The following is a 15027-nucleotide window of genomic DNA, read 5'->3' on the forward strand; positions in this document are numbered from 1 at the left end:
GTTTACTAATGGCATATCTGTACTTACATCCAGGGATGTCATTTCAACATTTTTACTTTCAGGCAGGCGTGAATAAAGATGGTTGCTTTATGGTACACGGGGGGGGGGGGAAGGAAAGCAAGAAAGCAAAATGCCTTCTCTGACTTGCTTGAACCCTCTAGAATGAGTATCCTAGAGATTAAAGGGATGGCAGGGGCTGCCTTTTATGTATCAAACTGATCCAGGAAGAAGGGGGTCTGTTTTTCCGAGGGGAGTTATGTGTAATGTCTGAGGGTCCATTTCTCCCCTGTATCTTTTCAGTAGCAAAGGGGGACTTTCTTCTCCATTCACATTTGAAAGGATCCCAAGGACACGGGATCTTTGTCCTAAGAAAGTATACTTTTAAGGCCCAAGGATCCATTAAGGTGGGAAGGGCGACTGCGTTTTTAGAATTATGATGATGGTGGTGGTTATTTGAATTTCTTACGGTAAGGTTGCAGGCACATAGTAATTTCTCGCTGTAGTCATTTCTCACTACGAGGACCCAGGCACATTTGAAAAGCACGTTACCATATAAAAATAAGTTGATAAATAATAAGTTGAAACAATTTACAGTCAGAAGAATAGGGTGGATCCTAACACACAAAAAGAGAGAGAGAGAGAGAGAGAGAGAGAGAGAGAGAGAGAGAGAGAGAGAGAGAGAGATTTCAGATATATATTTTGTGGAATTTTAAAATTTATTTATTTATTTATTTTTGTGCCCTGCCCATCTGACTGGGTTTCCCCAGCCACTCTGGGTAGCTTACAGCATACAGTGGTACCTCGGGTTACATACGCTTCAGGTTACAGACTCCGCTAACCCAGAAATATTACCTTGGGTTAAGAACTTTGCTTCAGGATGAGAACAGAAATCGTGCAGCGGCAGTGCAGCAGCAGTGGGAGGCCCCATTAGCTAAAGTGGTGCTTCAGGTTAAGAACAGTTTCAGGTTAAGAATGGACCTCCAGAACAAATTAAGTTCTTAACCCGAGGTACCACTGTATATAAAAACATAGTAAAACATCAAACATTAAAAACTTCCCTATACAGGGCTGCCTTCAGATGTCTTCTAAAGATTATATTGTTACTCATCTCCTTGACATCTGATGGGAGGACATTCCACAGGGAGGGCGCCACTACTGAGAAGGCCCTCTGCCTGGTTCCCTGTAGCTTCACCTCTCGCAGTGAGGGAACGGTCAGAAGGCCCTTGGTGCTAGATCTCTTTTTTCTTTTTTAAGAAATATTTATTAAGATTTTACAAAGACAAATATACAAAAACACATAATAATAAAAGAGAAAAAATAAAAAATAAAGATAAATAAAACATACAAAACCAACAAGAAAAATTAAAAACAATTATTTTTCATAACATAAAACTCGTTTGCTTGTTTCTTTGACTTCCTCACACCTCCCCTTCTTGTATTCCCATTTAAATAATCAAATCAGCAAATCCTTGCCCTCTTTCATTTATCTTATCTCTATAACTTAACATTTTATGACTCAGTATTTTCATACATTATCAATTCATTTTTGCATATTCTTATTAACTTTGTTGCCAATACCACTTATTTCCAATCCAACACCATTTTAGTTATTTTTTTTTACCTAATTATACCCTTCTTCCATATTCTTAAAGCATTACAGCTGGAAACCACTTAATTTCTATCCAACATCATTCTAACATTCATTAATTTTGCAATATTTCTGTAAATAGTCTTTAAATTTCTTCCAATCTTCTTCCACCGCCTCTTCTCCCTGGTCCCGGATTCTGCCAGTCATTTCTGCCAGCCCCACCTTGGTGCTAGATCTCAGTGTCCAGGCTGAATGATGGGGGTGAAGATACATAAAGCCTAGAGTAAAGAGGTGCCTCTTCTGTGTGCAGCAGAAGCTCTGGGGTGATGGTGCTAGATGGTCCCCTATGGGGAAGGAGCGGCACAGCTCTTAAGTTTGCCACTGAGGAAGCTGTCTGCCATGTTCCCTTTCTTGACACTTTGGTGGAACTATCAAAGACCACCACCCATATCAACAATCTTAACACTTACTTGAAAGCGTTTTTGGGGAAGTTGAAATTATCCCAGCTGGATGGATAATTTGAGTACACCTGAAGCCAACTTTTCTTCAAAGATATACAACCACTGAAATGGTAACAGGGGGGCTCATATACACATCCCTAAAAAAAAAAGTCTCATGATGGGAGGCTTTCCTCATCTCTTTTCATTGCCTACCACTTGTACAAACAGGAATCGAGAAATAGGTGGGATGAACAAGAAACTGAGCAGCTTGCTACACAAAATTTCAAGGCCTGCTCTAGCATGCCTTGTCCACCATGTCTAAAAGCAAATTAAAGACAACATTTATTGCAGATTTTGTGAACTTGACTATTATGCTTTAAGGTTAGGTAAAGTAAAGGTACCCCTGCCCATACGGGCCAGTCGTGTCTGACTCTAGGGTTGTGCGCCCATCTCAATTAAGAGGCCGGGGGCCAGCGCTGTCTGGAGACACTTCTGGGTCACGTGGCCAGCGTAACGAAGCTGCTCTGGCGAGCCAGCACCAGCGCAGCACACAGAAACGCTGTTTACCTTCCCGCTGTAAAGCGGTACCTATTTATCTACTTGCACTTACGGGTGCTTTCGAACTGCTAGGTGGGCAGGAGCTGGGACCGAAAGACGGGAGCTCACCTCGCCGCGGGGATTCGAACCGCCGACCATACGATCGGCAAGCCGTAGGCACTGAGGTTTTACCCACAGTGCCACCCGCGTCCCTCTGCTTCAAGGTTAAACTGAGCTAATTACATCTATATCTATATCTATATCATCTACATCTATATCTATATCTATATCTATATCATCTATACCTATATCATCTATATCTATATCTATATCTAGATCTAGATCATCTAGATCATCTAGATCTATATCTAGATCTAGATCTAGATCTAGATCTAGATCTAGATCTAGATCTAGATCTATCTATATCTGAAGCAGCTAGTTTAAAATGGAGCCCTCTTTGATGAATTTGGTGAGAAACGGAACTGAAGAACCTTCAGCATGAAAATGGTCTTAATTTTTCTTCTCACCTGCCTTAGATCTTTTGCTTTTGAGCTGCAATTCGTTTTATTTATTTATTTATCTCTGCTCAGCCCTGATCTGACACAGACATTCTCAAGTCTCTCAGGATGTACCAAGAACAGATGGCATTCAGTAGAGATGGCTGGATGAAAAGAACACAAGGAAGGGAGATAAAACATTGGCGATCTTTAGAATTACCTATTAATGAATCATTGAAAATGCCGAACGTTCTCAGAGATCAGAAAGGAAAAAAAGAAATGAAGTTCAGATCCTGAACTCTCTCTCACACACCAGAAATTCCTGAGTTCCAAGTATATATTTTATTTCATTTTAAGCCTGTTTAAACTTTATTAAGAAGTCAAAGAGGCATATTGTTGAGCCAAGCATCTGTTCACAAAAAGGGGTGGAAAAATCTGTCCCTTTAGGTTTCTCTCTGTTTTTCATTTTTCCAGTTGTTCAGTTTGCAACATTTCTGCATCAATTTGTAATTTATCTATCTATTTTTTAAAAAATAAAAACAGCAACAGCTCATCACAAAAAATAATTAAGGGGGAATTCTTCTAATGTAGACATTTTTGCAAGCAGTTCCCTCCCCACCGTGAAGCATTATGTTATTTTCAGTAATATATGTACTGTATTTTTTGGAATACTCCCACCCTATTTTTTCACATTTTTTCCAGATTTTTTTTCCTTGAAGGACAGAATTGCTATTTGATTTGTTGATATATTTTTTTTATTTTTTTTTAAATATGTACAAAGCCAACTGCATGTACAGATCAATAAAAATAGAATAACACCCATAGCTGTAATTGTGACAGAATGAAATACAGAGGTTGTTTTATGAGGATTTTCTGCATGAAATAAATATGGAGTGATAGGTCAGAGTTCATATTGTTTTGGTTCTGTACTGTTGCAGGAAGTCAACCTATAGAACTGCCTCCAACAGGAGGCAGTGACAGTGACCAACTTGGATGGCTCTGAACATGGGTAGGCAAACCAAGGTCTGGGAGCCAGATCCGGCCCAATCGCGTTCTCAATCCGGCCCGTGGATGGTCCGGGAATCAGCATGTTTTTACGTGAGTAGAATGTGTCCTTTTATTTAAAATGCATCTCTGGGTTATTTGTGGGGCATAGGAATTCGTCCATTCTCCTCCCCCCCCCCAAAAAAAAGAAATATAGTCCGGCCCTCCACAAGGTCTGAGGGACAGTGGACCGGCCCCCTGCTGAAAAAGTTTGCTCACCCCTGGCTTTGAAAGAGAATTGGGCAATATCCTCAGGGATATTCTCCCTTCACTGTCAGAGGCTGTATGCACCTGAATATCAGTTTCTGGAAATCCTAAATAAATACAGGCAACTCCTCATTTACACACGTTCGAGGAACACACGGTTGAAACTGCACGCATCACCACAAATGGCATGAAAAAAGGCAACACATACCCTAAAGGAGCACGGAAGTGGCAAAAGGGGTGCGAAAATAGCATCTAGCAATCCCATTAGACTTTGCAAGTGCAGTCACGAGAGCCTCTGAGGCCCATGGAGAATTGAAGACTGTCTCACCAGAGTGGTGCATGCTCTGGTTATCTCCCTCTTGGACTACTGCGATGAGCTCTACGTGGGGCTACCTTTGAAGTTGACCTGGAAACTACAATTAATCCAGAATGCGGCAGCTACACTGGTGACTGGGAGTGGCTGCTGGGACCATACAGCAACGGTCCTGAAAGATCTCCATTGGCACCCAGTATGTTTCCAGGCACAATACAAAGTGTTGGTGTTGACCTTTAAAGCCCTACAAAGCTTTGGCCCTATATACCTGATGAAGCATCTCCACCCCCATAGTTCAGCTTGGACACTGAGATCCAGTGCCGAGGGCCTTCTGGTGGTTCCCTCACTGTGAGAAGTGAAGCTACAGGGAACCAGGTTGAGGGCCTTCTCAGTAGTTGTGCCTGCCTTGTGGAATGCCCCTCCATCAGAAGGTAAGGAAATAAATAACTATCTGACTTCTAGAAGACATCTGAAGGCAGCCCTGTTTAGGGAAGTTTTTAATGTTTGATGTTTTGTCATGTTTTTGATATTCTGCTGGGAGCCGCCCAGAGTGGTGGGTTATTAATAATAATAATAATAATAATAATAATAATAATAATAATAATAATAATAATGGAGGTTTGGAGGGAGCAATTGTGGTGACGTTGGTGGATCTTTGTTTTTTAAAGGGTTTTTCCAGGGTTTCCAGAGATTTAGAGGGGGCTTTCAGGCATTTTCAATGGTGTTCCTGATATACCTTGCCTCAGAACGTAACTCTCACATAAATGGGGAGTTCTCTGTCATTGTATACCTGAGCTATGGTGCTGAAATAAGTTCTCATGTGTTCAATTTCAGTTCTGCCTCTCTGAATGTGGGCATACAGTTGTACCTGGTTTTATGAAAAGAGGATTTCTTCAGTCATTTAAACTTCATGATGCTGGATCCTTCCAGCAATATGATTCCAGCATTTTTATTTTTAAAAAATGCATCCTCATGTAGAGCGGATCTTAACATGGACATGCAGTGACAATGAATTCTTGTGAAATAATAATAATTTGAAGAGATGGGGGAGGGGGCACATTTCCGCAGTATGGTTTTTTCAACATTTGAGCATCCAGGGTATATTTTAAATTAATAGCAAATTGCTTTAATGGAAATATTGTAAACTCACGGGCTTTGATAGCCTTTCCCCCCCCTTTTTCTACAAATTGTACAGCGTGTTTTCTCGTTAAGCAGAGTTTTTAGTTTCTCTCGCCTCCTGTACATATTGAGCCTGAACCCTGTTTAACCCCGAACCGATTAAACAGCTTTTTATCAGTCCGAGGGAGTTTTAAAACAAGCACAGCTCTGTCGTTAGTAGAAGGATACTTGTTTTTGCAAAGAGGAGCGTGGTCTACTTTGATACTGGCATATTGTTAAAGTGAGAAAGGATTTGGCAAGGATTTGACTAAAGCTGCAGAGGAATAAAAGCGGAAAGGGCCATGTTTCCGCAGGAGATCCCTCCACAGTTTTAACCGTAAATGCGGCATTTGAGACTGGTGGCCTGCAAAGTGTGTGGTGGACCATCCAAGGAGGATCAACCAAGGAGGGGCAAAAACCAAGCTCACTCCTAAGCCAAGGTGACCCAATGCATCTCTAATAAGAACATGAGAAGTGCTCCTCTGGATCAGTAGCCCAGTGGCCCATCTAAGTCATAGAATCATAGAGGTGGAAGGGACCTCAAGGTTCATCTTAGTCCAACCCCCTGTAATACATGAATCTCAACTAAAGCATCCATGACAGATGGCCCTACAAACTGCTTAAAAACTTCCAAGGAGGGAGAGTCCACAGCCTCCCAAGGGAGATAGTTCCACTGCCGAACAGCTCTCACTGTCAGAAAGTTTTTGCATATATAGTGGTACCTCGGGTTACATCCGCTTCAGGTTACATCCGCTTCACGTTACAGACTCCGCTAACCCAGAAATAGTACCTCGGGTTAAGAACTTTGCTTCAGGATGAGAACAGAAATCATGCGGCGGCACCGCAGCAGCAAGTGGGGGGCCCCATTAGCTAAAGTGGTGCTTCAGGTTAAGAACAGTTTCAGGTTAAGAATGGACCTCCGGAATGAATTAAGTATGTAACCAGAGGTACCACTGTATACGCAGTTGTGTATTGTGTGTTATTCAGTAGCAGCCTATGTGCAGTGAAGTGTAGGCGGGTTCCCATGAGGCAAGACACAGTGATAATAGCAAGAACCTTTATTGAACTACAGAACTGGACAACAGGGGCAAAGCAACTGCTTATATACATCTCTGGAGGCCTGGGCCACTCCGACTCCCAATGGGATTGGCTGTCTAAATTTCCAAGCTGCGAATCATAAGTCAGAGTTTAAGGGCCAATGGCAGAGGCCCAAATTCTGAAATGTTCCCAAGCCATCTCCATCTTTGCAGTAGTCTAGACTGTTGTCCGATTTCCCCCCTGCTTTCTGTCCATGATAGGCCACTCTCCCTGAAGTGATTTGGGAGAATGTGTTTTAAATAACCGTTTTAAAATGATTTCAGACATTAAACTTTGTTGTCGCAGGAGGGACATGTCCAGATTCCAGCCTCCTAGAAGTTAAAACTCTGAGTGGGCAGGATTTGTGACCCAGATACGTAAAGATGAACATAAAAAACCACACCAGTATAGCTTCTTTTCTACCTATCCTAATAACTGCTATGCTGGTGGTAAACATTGCAGAATATGTTTTGGCTTTCAGCTATTCTACAATAAATACAACCAGACCCTCTGGGAAATTAAGCATCCTATTAAACATGCTTAAGTTTTATATTTTCAAAAAGGAAGCTGTGATAGTTGAGTTGAGTAACAGTCTCTACTTCAGCAGCCACTGCTGCCCAGGCTAAGGCACCGAAAGAAGTACACAGGACTCGGCTGGCAGGAGGGAATGTGAGAGTTACAGGGTCTGAAAGAAAAACAATAGTTTCGATATCCCATTTGCTTTTGTTATTAAAGACTTCCTTTGTTCCCTTATTGTTTTCATTACTGTTTGTTTCATAATTTGTTTGTTACAATCACATTCGTTTCGTTACTTATTCATGAACAACATATTTGTTTCCATATTTACTTTCATTTCCATTATGTGTGTTTCCCTTCCTTTTCTCTCTCTTTCTCTCTCTTTATCACTGTTATGTACTGAGCTGAATCCTAGAACAATAGGATCCAGAATGCAGCAGTCTGGTTGGTCCACAGGAGCCACCCAATCCAGCTCCAGGTGGAAGTGAATCAGCGACCTGATTGGCCTGCAAGAAGCATATGTAACCCAAGGTACCACTGTAATCTTCCCTAATTCTTTAAAGGTTGTTATGTACTGAGTTGAATAGGATCCAAACTGCAGCAGTCTGATTGGTCCTAGAACAATAGGATCCAAAGGGCAGCAGTCTGATTGGTCCTAGAACAATAGGATTCAGAATGCAGCAGTCTGATTGGTCCTAGAACAATGCAGCAGTATGATTGGTTGGCAGGAACCACCCAATCATGCTCCAGATAGAAGTGAATCCACAACCTGATTGGCTTACAATAGAATTCCAGAATTAGCCAATCATGTGCAGCCCATTGTGTAAATAATGTATATAAAGCAGATACCTTGAGGGGACTTTCATTCATTCCTCCTCACCACTATGAGCTGAATAAAGAGCATGAAATCACTTTGCGACTCTGAGTATATTTCAAGGGTGCTGAGAGTTACTACATGACCCCCATTCCTCTTACAGATCTTCATTTCTCAGAGTAGTTTAGCAGTACATCCATCTTCCCAATAAACTCTTGATCATTGTAGCTTATTGTGAGAGGAACAGGTCTCTTATATCAACTTCTAGCACACTCAACAAACTACAGTTCCCAGGATCCTTTGCGGGGAGCCATGACTGTTTGAAGTTGAATGGCATTGCTTTAAATGAATAGTGGAGATGGGGACTTTGAAACAGAGAAACCACATGAGGAAGTACAACTGCTTATCTAGCAGCACAGAGCTCAGACTATTGAGATTATGAGGGAAATGCAGCCATATCCCCCTCTGTAGCATCAGATAGCTTTAAAGCTGTTCCAGTTCTCATTTTTTCAATAAGAAAAATACTAGCTTATTTTTGTGTGTCATGAAGATGCTACAGCGATGTCTTGTCAAGCATCTAGCGGGGGGTGGGATGTCTCCTAATAACACTATCAACAATCCTGGAGCATCATAAAGAATGACACCTGAGAGTAAATGCTGAGAGAGAGAAAATGATCAAATCAACAATAAGATTTTATGATGAGCAAAGTAAATGCAATCTTCTCCCTTCACTGACTTATCAAAACATTATGCCCAGGATTGGAATAAAGGTTTGAATGAGGAAAAAGTTGTGTGTTTGTTTTAAAGACAGAACTGATAGGAAGTGGAGGAGCTGGAACGAAAGATGGGTAACATTCATTGCAGCAAAACAGGAAAATCCTCAACTTTCTCAACCTATATGTATGTTTCCACTGATACTAATGGGCCTGAAATCACCAAATGTTCAATAGTTTTGACAATAAAATCAGAAACAGTGTGTGTGTGTGTGTGTGTGTGTGTGTGTGTGTGTGTGGTAGTTCCCAAGTGGGTAGTATCATTATGCAATTTAGTCAGTAGATGACACTGCACTTGGTTATTTTTCAGAGGAATCAGGAGTTTCCTGTTACTGTTCCGTTCGTGTTTGAGAGAGACAATAAAGATCTTGTTTGACTTCCTGACAAGCTCCTCCAAACATCCCATGGCAGTTCTTTCCCCCACCTAGAGTTCTCAACTGACTTATAATTGCCAGGCCCAATCTGCAGTGCTGACAGATGTTGAAGCAGGAGCAGTTGGTGTGTGTGTGCCCCCAGAGATGTTTGCATATCTCCACCTCCTATTCCTTCATTAATTTATATAAATATATATTAATGCCTTTATATTTTCACATAGTTCCAAATACGTTCCAACAAAGGGTATACATTTGTTGTGGAAGGAAAGAAAAATGAACCAAAATGTGGTTCATTCAGCTCTGAACTGATTGCATCAGGGAACTCACAGACATGAATGGGTATGCTTTAATTACATTTGTACCCATTCATTCCTTATTCATACCATTCAGGGGCGAGGCACTTACATTCTCTTTTTTATAATTTTTTTATAAATTTTCACAAAATTATAAAAAAAAACAGATAAACAAACCAACATAGATCATAACCTTATTAAAATTATACGTATTAACATTGTTAAGTGACTTCCTCGCTTCCCCTTGGTTGAATTTCCATGCACTTCCTTTTAACGGTTTTCCAAATCAAAGTTCTTTTGAAATTTCACTTAAACATTAACATCCTTATATCCTTTAATTTTAAAATTAAACATATTAATTCATCACTTAACTTATGTAAGATCCTAAGCCAATTAAATATCTGTAAGCTATTTCCAATTAATTTAATTTTACATATTTAACTAAATTTTGTCCATTCTTTCTGATACTCCTCCTCCTTCTGGTCGCGGACTCTTCCAGTTAGGTCGGCTAGCTCCGAAAACTCCATCATCTTCATTTGCCATTCTTCCACCGTAGGTAGTTCTTGCATTTTCCACTTTTTCGCTAGTAAAAATCGAGCAGCAGTTGTGGCATACAAAAAGAGGCACTTACATTCTCTGTCAGATGCAAGTGAGATGACTGGCAGCTGCTCCTGGTGTCTGCCATTTTGTTTTCTCAAAATGTCCCAACTATTGTGCCTTTCCAGGGTAATCCAGAGGGAAACAATAGTGCTTTTAATACTATATTTGTTTTCATGTTGCATTAATTATATTATAGTTTAATCACTTTGTAACTGTTATCTTTTATATGTTTTTATTTTTCTATATTTTGTCGGTGAATTTCATTTTTGTATAAGCCACCTTGAGTCCTGGCCTGGGAAAAAGGTGGGATATGAATATACCTTTTCTTCTGCTACTACAACTACAACTAATGGCTGCACCCATGGGGCCCACACTTTTTTGTGGTAGCTGCCACTTTTTAATGCCTAGAACATCAGAACCTTTGGAACATTCTGGGAAAATAAAGTGGCAGCTTCCGGGAGTGGATACAGGAATTAGTTCTCCAGCCACCAAAGGTGCAGGTAGCAACAATTTTAAAAATATGTTTTAAAACCCAGAAAAAAATACCACAGAGAGAGAGAGGAAAATAAGTAAATTAATGTATGTAAGCACTGAAGTGAATATGACAGATCAGTGTAACAAAATGGACACAACTTCAACAAAATTAAAAAGGAGATATAACTTTAATTTTAAAAATAATGAATATAACACCAAAACAATGCTATTTGTAACCTACAGTTCTGTTCTTGGTGTAATCTAACCATGCATTATCTAGTGAAAGTTGTTGCACTACTGATTTTTCTTCTTTCTTTCTTTCTTTCTTTCTTTCTTTCTTTCTTTCTTTCTTTCTTTCTTGTTTTTAAAAAGAGCCTGCTCTGACATAATTCACCTCCTTTCTTCCACACTTCCCATAGCACTTTTCCTTTCTAGAGCAATATTTTGTTGTCAATGATGTTTGTTTGAGATGGGAAGCAATCAGGCAAAGAAATGTACTGCAGTAAGTTTAGCTGAGCATAGACCACTATATATTATATGGTCACAAACTTGGGGGGGGGGGACCAAAAACTTTAAAGGTGTCGAGCCTGGGAGACGTTGTATCTATTTTCCTTTATCTATTATTTATCCTTTATCTATCTATCTTTATCTGCTTATCGGCAGCCTTTATCTATTCTATAGGGGATAATATGCCTGCAAATTTCACCTACTTCTGTCAAAAGGGGGGAAATGTTATAGCCATTTTTATATTTCCCAATAGTGACTGGAAGCGGGGCAGGAAAGAGAAATGAAGTGGGCTCAAGATGGATGCCAAATTGAATTGGGCAGCATATATAGCACCCGGGACCAAGGTGAGTTGTTTTCTGAAACCCCGAATGGAATCCAAACTAAATCTTACGTTCAATGCAGCTCTAAAATTTTATTGTTCCACAATTCTACACACTTGGGGTCGTGTTCAATTAAATCGTGCTAGCAGGAAGCTGGTGCAACAGATTTTTTTTCAAATAATATCTATTATTTTCAGTAGATAAACATAATAAAAAAGAAGAGATTAACAATAATAAAGACAAACAAAAAATAGGAGAAAAAGAGAGAAAAGAAAAAAGATATATACAACATATTACCACTTAATTAATTAAAATTAAGTACCATCCATCTTCATAAACATAGTATTTGACTTCCTCGAATCTCTTCCGAATTTGTTAGTAATTATATGTAGCAGTTTCCAATATCAGTGTTTCAAAAGACCATATCACAGTCCTAATCATATTACATAACTTTCCGTCTTATTCATAAATTTAATTCCATTTTAATCCTAGGCCTAATAGTTTCTTTCAAGTGGTTACATATCTTTAATATTACAATATTTATTCAAATAGTCTTTAAATTTCTTCCAATCTTCTTGGTGTTCCTCTTCTTTCTGGTTGCGGATTCTCCTAGTGAGGTCAGCCAGCTCCATAAACTCCATCATCTTCATCTGCCATTCTTCTACCATTGGTAGTTCTTGTGTTTTCCATTTTTTGGCTAATAAAATCGGTGCATACAAGCTGGTGCAACAGTTTCAACTAGCATAACCAGACTCCCTGCTCTTCTGCCCTTACTTCCCACCTTCTCCACAAATCTGCGCAGAAGGACTATGAGGACACCCAGAACAGCATGGGCAGAGAAAAGAGTGTGAGAATGTTCTATCAGGCAAGCAGAAATGTTTGTGCTGATGGAGCAATCTCGTTAGCGCTACATTGAATCTGACCCTTAGTCATTACTCCTGCTGGCGTCTACAACTGCAGTCTGTGGTTCAAGGGCTGGTGGTATTATTTATCTATTTAATACCCGCCCTTCAATCTCAAGTTCCCAGGGTGGGTTACAACATTGAAACACAGCATTAAAAACAGTTCAAAAGAACTTGCAGCCATAAGGTGGCCTTAAACGGATGCACCACAAGTGTGAAAAGCCAGGGTAAAGTGGTAAATCTTCAACATTCCCCAAAAGCTGTATAATGAAGGTGCCAGGCACACTTCTGTGGAGAAGGAGTTCCACAGCTTCGAGACTGTCGGAGAAAATGTCCTCCCGAAGGCTGCTACCCCCACCCCAGTGGAGGAAGTACCAAGAGGGCATGTGACAGGGCCTTATAGGGGGTGGCCCCTTTTGTGGAATGACTTCCCTACAAACTGCATCTTTTGCCATCATGCTTTTTGACAATTATTCAGGATGCAACCTTTACCCCATGCCTCTGACTGAGTGGGTATCTTCTCTCCTCCTGCACTACTGCTCTGCTGTTTTGTGGACTTTGGTATTTATTAATTTGTGGTTATATTTGATGATTTTATATTTGATTTTATATTTGATGGAGGAGGAACCGGCAAGCCACTCCAGTATCCCTGCCAAGAAAACTCCATGGACAAAGACAACAGGCATATAAAAGTTATGACGCTGGAAGATGAGCCCCTCAGGTCGGAAGGCGTCCAACATGCTACTGGGGAAGAGCGGAGGACAAGTACAAGTAGATCCAGAGCTGATGAAGCGGCTGGGCTAAAGCCAAAAGGACGTTCAGTTGCGGATATGCCTGGAAGCGAAAGGAAAGTCCAATGCTGTAAAGAAAAATATTGCATAGGAACCTGGAATGTAAGAACCATGAACCTGGGTAAGTTGGATGTGGTCAAAAATGAGATGGCAAGAATAAATATTGACATCCTGGGCATCAGTGAACTAAAATGGACAGGAATGGGCGAATTCAGTTCGGATGACCATCATATCTACTACTGTGGGCAAGAAACCCGGAAAAGAAATGGGGTGGCCCTCAAAGTCAACAAAAGAGTGGCGAAAGCTGTACTGGGATGCAATCTCAAAAATGATAGAATGATCTCGATACGAATCCAAGGCAGACCTTTTAACATAACAGTAATCCAAGTTTATGCACCAACTACTGCTGCTGAAGAAACTGAAATTGACCAATTCTATGAAGACTTACAACACCTTATAGAAGCGACACCAAAGAAGGATGTTCTTCTCATTATAGGGGATTGGAATGCTAAAGTAGGGAATCAAGAGATAAAAGGAACAACGGGCAAGTTTGGCCTTGGAGAGCAAAATGAAGCAGGGCAAAGGCTAATAGAGTTCTGTCAAGAGAACAAGCTGGTCATCACAAACACGCTTTTCCAACAACACAAGAGACGACTCTACACGTGGACATCACCAGATGGGCAGCATCAAAATCAGATTGATTATATTCTCTGCAGCCAAAGATGGAGAAGCTCAATACAGTCAGCAAAAACAAGACCTGGAGCTGACTGTGGCTCGGATCATCAGCTTCTTATAGCAAAATTCAAGCTTAAACTGAAGAAAGTAGGAAAAACCACTGGGCCGGTAAGATACAATCTAAATCAAATCCCTTATGAATACACAGTGGAAGTGAGGAACAGGTTTAAGGATTTAGATTTGCTAGACAGAGTGCCTGAAGAACTATGGATGGAGGCTCGCAACATTATACAGGAGGCAGCAACGAAAACCATCCCAATGAAAAGGAAATGCAAGAAAGCAAAGTGGCTGTCCAATGAGGCCTTACAAATAGCGGGGGAGAGAAGGCAAGCAAAATGCGAGGGAGATAGAGAAAGATACAGGAAATTGAATGCAGATTTCCAAAAAATAGCAAGGAGAGATAAGAAGGCCTTCTTAAACGAGCAATGCAAAGAAATAGAGGAAAACAACAGAATGGGAAGAACCAGAGATCTGTTCAAGAAAATTGGAGATATGAAAGGAACATTTCGTTCAAAGATTGCCATAATAAAGGACAAAAGTGGTAAGGACCTAACAGAAGCAGAAGACATCAAGAAGAGGTGGCAAGAATACACAGAGGAATTATACCAGAAAGAAATGGATGCCTCGTACACCCCAGGTAGTGGGGTTGCTGACCTTGAGCCAGACATCCTGGAGAGTGAAGTCAAATGGGCCTTAGAAAGCACTGCAAATAACAAGGCCAGTGGAAGTGATGGTATTCCAGCTGAACTATTTAAAATTTTAAAAGATGATGCTGTTAAGGTGCTACACTCAATATGCCAGCAAGTTTGGAAAACTCAGCAGTGGCCAGAGGATTGGAGAAGATCAGTCTACATCCCAATCCCAAAGAAGGGCAGTGCTAAAGAATGCTCCAACTACCGCACAATTGCACTCATTTCACACGCTAGCAAGGTTATGCTTAAAATTCTACAAGGAAGGCTCAAGCAGTATGTGGACCGAGAACTCCCAGAAGTGCAAGCTGGATTTAGAAGAGGCAGAGGAACCAGAGACCAAATTGCAAACATGCGCTGGATTATGGAGAAAGCCAG

This window comes from Podarcis filfolensis, assembly GCF_964270895.1.
Source record: "Podarcis filfolensis genome assembly, chromosome: 3".
NCBI classification, from domain to species: Eukaryota; Metazoa; Chordata; class Lepidosauria; order Squamata; family Lacertidae; genus Podarcis; species Podarcis filfolensis.